At 33.2% G+C, this 7,254-nt stretch overlaps 1 non-coding gene across 1 annotated transcript; it reads right to left on the bottom strand.

The window, feature by feature from the left end:
* Positions 1-2,916: 2,916 nt before the first annotated feature.
* On the bottom strand, positions 2,917-3,023 carry LOC138807708 (U6 spliceosomal RNA). The gene has a single exon (XR_011366244.1). It is a non-coding gene; the product is annotated as a U6 spliceosomal RNA (small nuclear RNA).
* Between the last annotated feature and the right edge of the window lie 4,231 nt (positions 3,024-7,254).

Genomic DNA, 7,254 nt, shown 5'->3' with positions numbered 1-7,254 from the left:
AAATCCTTTTACTCCAAACTCCTAAATGCTTGTAATTACAAGCCTTTACCACCACATCTGGTTCCTTCGTTTTTGTTTTTTTTTTTTGATAAGAGTTATAATAGTTATGAAGTTGTATCATCATAATTTTAAATTGCATTTCTCTAATGACTTCTGTTCACAAAGCATTAAGCCAGCATAGAAGTTTTATTAAACACAACTTTGTAAATCGACTTGCGATATTCAGGGCTTTTTGGAAAACATGTCTATTCAGAACTTTTGTCCATTTTTAATCAAGTTTTTTGTTAATCTCATCTTTAATCTCTCTATACAAAGTCAATAATTAATTCAAGGTAGTAGAAAGGAAAAAAATTAAATTCCTAACATTTTTCAATTTCAATAACATGATACTGCTTAAATTATTTTCTGTTTATGCTTGAGACTTTATAAATCAATTTAGGTAGACCTTTTACAAGGCTATATGTGTTTTATTTATTTTACGTTGATTGTTCTCTCTAAACCTGTGTGAATAATTTCCTTTGGTTTCCTTCTATCTCATGTAGTTCAGATTTCAAAATGAAGAATAAATGGAAAAAAGCAAACAAAAATACAGTTCCTCTCATCTTATGATGCCTCTACAAGAACGAAGAAAGAGTTCATCTTTATAAGGACATATGATAGAATATCAAAAAGACACTTCATTCTTCTCGGTCTTCCTTATCTTTACGATGTAACTTAAATGATGTAAAACACAATATACTGTTCAGATACTTTTATGTTTTATCAGTTTTGCACATCTTCATATGGTCTTCAGCTCAGTCTACAACATTCCTTGATGATTCTCTCCCTGATATTTTTACACTACCAAAATATAAGATAACCAGTTTGATTTACAGCATGAGAATTTATCCACCTGTCTTCCTTGGAAGCAGAGTATGGTCAATAGATAACATTACTTCTGGTTGCTCACTGCATGTAATGGTTTCTCTAATATTTGTTGTATTCTATTTAGTATTTAAAAATCTCTTGGCTCAACTCAAAGCTCATTCATAGAAGTTTATTTTAAGTATTTCACGAGTTTATTGTTTCTAAATTCTTAAGATAACATTTGTTATAAAACTAATGTTATTACCATATTAGTGTTGAGAAAAATTGTAATTAAAGGCAGTAAGTGCATGGCCCAAAGACACACGGTGAGGAAGGAAATGAGTCAGTTTCCAAAGGTCTTTCAGCAATACAAAAAAGGTAGGTAAAATCTCTACACTTTCTTACTCTCTCAATTCAATAGTCATATTGTCCAAGAAAAAATAGCATACAAAATATTGCCCATGGTGATTGTTTTCTGTCACATTTTGTCTTCAACACAGACTGTGTTGGTGACATTGGGTTATCATGCACAGAGCTGAGCCGATAAATTGAGGTCCAAATAGAGGCAAATTTCTTCTGTCTCACGGTTCCATTATCCTTTTTAAAAAGTACTGAAAATTTTAAATATCATCCATTACTGTCTTTTAAGAATCCAAAAAAGAAATAAATTCACCGATAATCACTCCTAAATGCTTTCAAAGTAGGAGATGATAAAACAGATCCCCATGAAGTAAATTTTCTTCATTTTTTAAAATTATTCTGAAAGCCTTGTATTGGTTGGTCACACCTGTAATCCTATCTACTCGGGATATTTACTCAGGAGTCTGAGATCTCTGGATAACAGTTGGAAGCCAATCAGGGCAAAAAAATCATGAAATTATTTTTCAAATTTTTTAATGAGCTAGCAAAGAGCCAGCAATGGAGATGTAGCTTATATTGTAGCTCAACAATCTAGAGAGGAAAGGCCTAGCAAGACCTTGAAACCCTGATTTCAAACTCTGAGAACGCCAACACACATGCATATGTGTGTGGGGGCATGCATGAGGTAACTCGTACATGCACATTTATTCATATTTGCTCCATTCTCTTACTGTCTCAATTCAATATTCATATTGAATATTGGGGTTATATTTACATGAGCAAGGTAATTCGTACATTACCTAATAAGCATTGTTATGTCCTCCTTTATATTTCCCCTACCATCCCTTCCCTCCCACATCCAGAATTATGCTCCCCTCCCCTTTTCTCCCCACCTAAATTTTAAAGTTCATTTTTCAACATAGTGTCTTGTGCATATCTCCTTGTTACAATGGGTCAAACTGTATCCTTATTTGAGCATTTTTCCCCTTCCCCTCCCCAAATTAGAGAAGCGTACATCAAGATGTAGGGGAATCAACTTCAAATACAATGAAAACAGGGGTTATAGCGTGGAGGAGGAACATATAAAGAAACCAAAAAATCATATAGCACATTATAAGTACGTTAGAAACAATAGCAAGAAACACACAAACAAACAAAAAAACCACTTGTGTCCTTATCTTGGTGTTCATTTCCCTTAATCATCTTATCTCTTCGTATGCACATAGATTTTGACCTTTTCTGCTTATCCCAGACATATATTCATTATTGAAAATAAGGGAAACCATGGGACCTATGTTTCTTTGGACTTGGCTTACTTCACTTAATAAAGTTTTTTTTCCAAGTCTTTCCATTTCCTAACAAAATGGGCGATGTCATTCTTACTGATGGAGGCATAGAATTCCATTGTGTATATATAACACATTTTCTTGATCCATTCATCTACTGAGGGGCATCTGGGTTGATTCCATATCTTAGCTATAGTGAATAATGCGGCAATAAACATAGTTGTGCTGGTAGTATTAGTATGTTGTTGTTTGTGATCATTTGGTTAAATCCCCAAAAATAGTATTGTTGGGTCATACAGGATCTTTATGTAGTCTTTTGAGGAACCTCCAGACTGCTTTCCCAAGTTGTTGAACAGTTTACACTCCCACCGACAATGCCGTACGATTCCAGGGTGGGCACATGTCCTCCAGCATCTGTTGTTGTAAAAATATGGATTGATCCAGGAATTTGCAAGTTATCCCAGTGCAGGGGCCATGATAATCTTCTCTGAATCATTCCAATGTTAGTGTATGTGATGCTGAATTGAGCACAGAACATTTTTATATAAAAAGTGTAATTGATTTTATTAAACTAGACAATTCAACAAAAAGTAAGTTGAAAACAATTGTCATGAAATTTTAGAACCAAATATTTCTTACATAAACACACATATAAGTGTAAAGTCTAAATTGATATGTCAAAAACAAAATAATTCCAGATATTTGTTGTTCAAGAGATTTGTAGGAGGAGGAATTCAATTATTCTATTCAAGGCACCTGTCATAATGAACACTGCAGCAAGTGTTAAGGTTTGTTAAAATTTTTAATGTTTTAAATATGTTTAATGTTGGGAATTTGTTTATATATGCCAAAATTAGGACTGTTTCGCAGGTATAAACTTTTCTACAAAGTATTTAAGATTTATGGTATCAGATATATACTACTAAATATGTACATTTCAGAGTTTATAGAAACCTTATTAATGAGAAGTTGCAAAGTCTTTTTGTAAAGAAGCAGAGTGAAGAGTTAAGACTTGAACTACACAGTTTCTTTTAAAACTTTAGGGATTCCTAACAAATGATGATATAAGCCATAAACAAATGATGAGAAGAGCAATAAATGGTAATCTTAGTGGCTAATTTTAAAGACTACTCATATTCTATAAAACTCTTTTTGAACATCATAAACTTAGCCAGAGTTAAATTTACAGGAATATGAGAAAATAGTAAAATCTAATATGCAGTATACTTCAAAGGCTGAAAACACTGGTAATTGGTTTGTTTTATTATGTTTTTAATTTTTAATATTTAATTATTGGTTTCATTTATTTGTAGCAATTTTTACTTGATGTAATATAGTACAACTTTTTGTAAGTAATCATTAGGAGGTCATCATTGAGAAGGTTACTGTGATGTACATACCAATTTTTATATGTGCATGTGAATTTACAAAGAGGAAAATTAAGAACAAAATATTTATTTAAAAATGAACAAATAGAATCTGAATCAGGAGTGTTGATAAATGTAAACACCTAAAATCTTAGCCCTAGGCTGACACAGCGGTATTGCTGAGTTGAGGTCACAAAAGTGAGAGATTGTGTTTTGTTTTGTTTTGTTGATTTTGTTGGTCATGGGGCCTGGGTTCTGTCCCTCAGCTCAAAGCTAGCGCTACCACTTGAGGCACAGCACCTCTTCCATCTTTTTTCTGCTTATGTTGTGCTGAGGAACCAAATCCAGGACCTCATGCATGGAAGCCCAGCCCTCTAACACTGAGCCACCTTCCCCACACCTGAGAAACTGTGTTTTAAAAAAAATCATCTAAACAATATTTGCTTTCTGCTTTGGGTTTTATAATGAAAAATATGAATATCTTTTTATATTTTTGTGAATTGTCGTACTTCTAAATTTATACTAACATTCAGCCACTTTATCCTTTACAAAGTCATGAAATATCTCTGAGAATTTGCTTCTGTGAAGATTGTTTTTCCATTTATAATTTCTTCTGCGTCATTTTTATTTTTTATCAAAATAACATATGTCATGTTGATGGGTTATAATACATCAAATATGAATATTCTCATACTTCTCTTGTTTATGTGTTATGCACTTTAAGTATTATGATATTTCTCTCTCTCTTTCACTTTCTCTCATTTCCTTTTTTTTCATGCTCCATGTCTGCAACTTAGAATTTCTGCTGGTCTACTATTATCCTTATGGATCCACGGGTTTTGTGGCAACATGATAGTGACCATCAGTTACTTTTGCATTCTTTAAAAGTTATAAAAGTGACGTGATATTATTCTTTGCGATTCTAAATGGCAAAACAACAGATCTCACTTTTACTACTATTTATATAAATTTTATCTCATAGGAATCATTGGGATAAATAAGATACTTTTAACATGTAACCTAAAAGTACTTTTTTTAACAGTCTTTTTCTTTTATTATCAGTTAGTAACTTCCTGTAATGAAAACAAAGCTATCCTATGGAAAGTAGACAGAAATTGTTCACAGGGATGAAAAACAAAGGAATGGGCGAAGTGAGTACAACGGATGCACATCATAGAGCACAGATCCTCAGAGCAATTTATCTTGTACACTTTGTGAGAATGAGAACTTGCTGGTAACTAGAGAGTAAATCACTGAACAACTGATATATGCACATATAGTTATATGTGTATATTTACTTATATATGCATATATGTGTGTATATGCTCTTATATATGTATACATGTACGTTACTATTCACACGCATACATATACACATGTATACATGCACACATGGAGAAAGACACCTAGGTACAGCCAACACAAGTTTCACTAGTTGTTGAATATGCCTTACACGGAATGCTTGGAACAATATATGTTGAAGATGTATTTGTCCCTAAGAGTTTTTTACCACTCCTCTTATTTCTTAAATCGGGTGGTTTTTGAGAGATTTGACTGGTAAAATGCAGTACAAGTGATAGCAAGTCACTCGGAAATCTCAGTAAGTATAAGTCATATGGTGTCTCCCTGCTCCTCACAGAATGCTTGCTCTTGTAGACACTCTCAACAACCAAAGCATCAGGAGAATACCCTGGTAAAGAATAGAGTTATAAGGCTTTAAATGGCATGCTTCCTTGAGGTTCCTTGAGCTTACTTGATGCTTCCAACAGGCAGCATCAATTCCTAAGCAAAACAGTGAGTCCTCAGAAGACTGGATTCTACATATACATTTAAGCAGCCCACGTGAAAAGCCCTATGTGAAAAATGCTGACTGAGTTCTTGCTGCTTTCCTGGTCAAGAAAATAAAGAAAAAAAGAAAGTATTTTTAATGTATTAAAGTTTGAAAATTATTTGTAACCAGTCAATAAATGTGTAGAATAAAATTATACGAACTGACAAAGAATGATGTTTCATTTATGTGTTCTTGGATTGGTGAGTGATTTTAGGTGTGTCTACACAAGTAGAATCAGCATAAATCAAGCCAGCATTACTTCAATTAAGATATAGAAAGAATACAGGTTGAGGCATTGTAACAATGAGATGTACAAGACACTCTATCAGCGTGGGGTGAGTGAATGGGGGAGTTAGAGAGGTGTGAAAGAAAGAGATGGTAGGGGAAAAACAAAGGAGGGGTAACAGTGCTCAATAAAAATGTGCTTATATCTTAGCTATGGTAAAAAATGCTGCAATAAATATAGTTGTACTGGTAGCTGTAGTGTGATCTTGTTTGCAATAACAAGTGTATGTCTGAGTCAAACAGAAAAGGTCAGAGAAGTTGATGATAGGGAAATGAACCCCAGGATAAGTATTTAAATGTTTTTTTTTTCTTTCACGGGATTTTTTCTAACATATTTATAAGATGATTCCTTTGTTGCTTTGTATGTCCCTCCCCTATGGTATAAACCCTGCTTTCATTTTACTTGATGTTGGTATAATTTGTGGAGGGGAAGGGAAAAAAAACAAATTGTTTAAATAAGGATACAGTTTGACCCAGTGCAACAATGAGATATACAAGTCTTTATGTCAAAAAACGAACTTTACAACTTTGGTCGGGGCGGGGGGAGGATCAGGTGGGGGTTGCAGGAGGTTGTGGGAAGGGATAGGAAGGGGAAACAAAGGAGGGGGCAACAATGCTTGAAAAAATGTACTCATTATCTTGCTCATGTCATTGTAACTCCTCTATACAGTATTTTCACAATAAAAAGAAAGAAATGAACTCATTACCTTCCTTATGTAATTGTAACATTTCAGTACATTATATTTTATGTATACACACATATAGATAGATAGATAGATAGATAGATAGATAGATAGATAGATAGATAGATAGATAGATAGATAGATAGATAGACAGATAGACAGACAGATAGATAGATACAAGGAAAACTTCTGTACTTATAAGAAGTTGTATTTGTCACTCAATATCAGTAAGGTATTGGTTTTAGGACCAGAGGTATATTAAAACTTTGGATATTAAAATTCTCTACATGAACACAGTAAATTATTTACATAAGAATCTGCCCACAAGCTAGTGCAGTGTAATTGCTATGAATTTTTTTTACTGCATTCTATGTTTGTAATGAAAAATAATAGTATATGCACTATCAACAGATTCAAATTTTTCAAATAAATTTTGTCTGAAGTTTGTAGGTGGAATTGGGACAGCAATTTTGAAAAGCACAAATTTCATCACCAAGACCGGTCTGCAAGTTATAACAAGGAGCTAATACAGCATCATTTAATAGTATGGCACTCCATACTATTATGAGACTTTTTTTATTATAGTGAAAATGCTG

Source organism: Dipodomys merriami, unplaced genomic scaffold, assembly GCF_024711535.1.
Source record: "Dipodomys merriami isolate MVZ:Mamm:240054 unplaced genomic scaffold, mDipMer1.0.p SCAF_428, whole genome shotgun sequence".
NCBI lineage: Eukaryota > Metazoa > Chordata > Mammalia > Rodentia > Heteromyidae > Dipodomys > Dipodomys merriami.
Note: the sequence above shows the minus strand (reverse complement) of the source record. Positions and strands in the feature narration are given on the sequence as shown.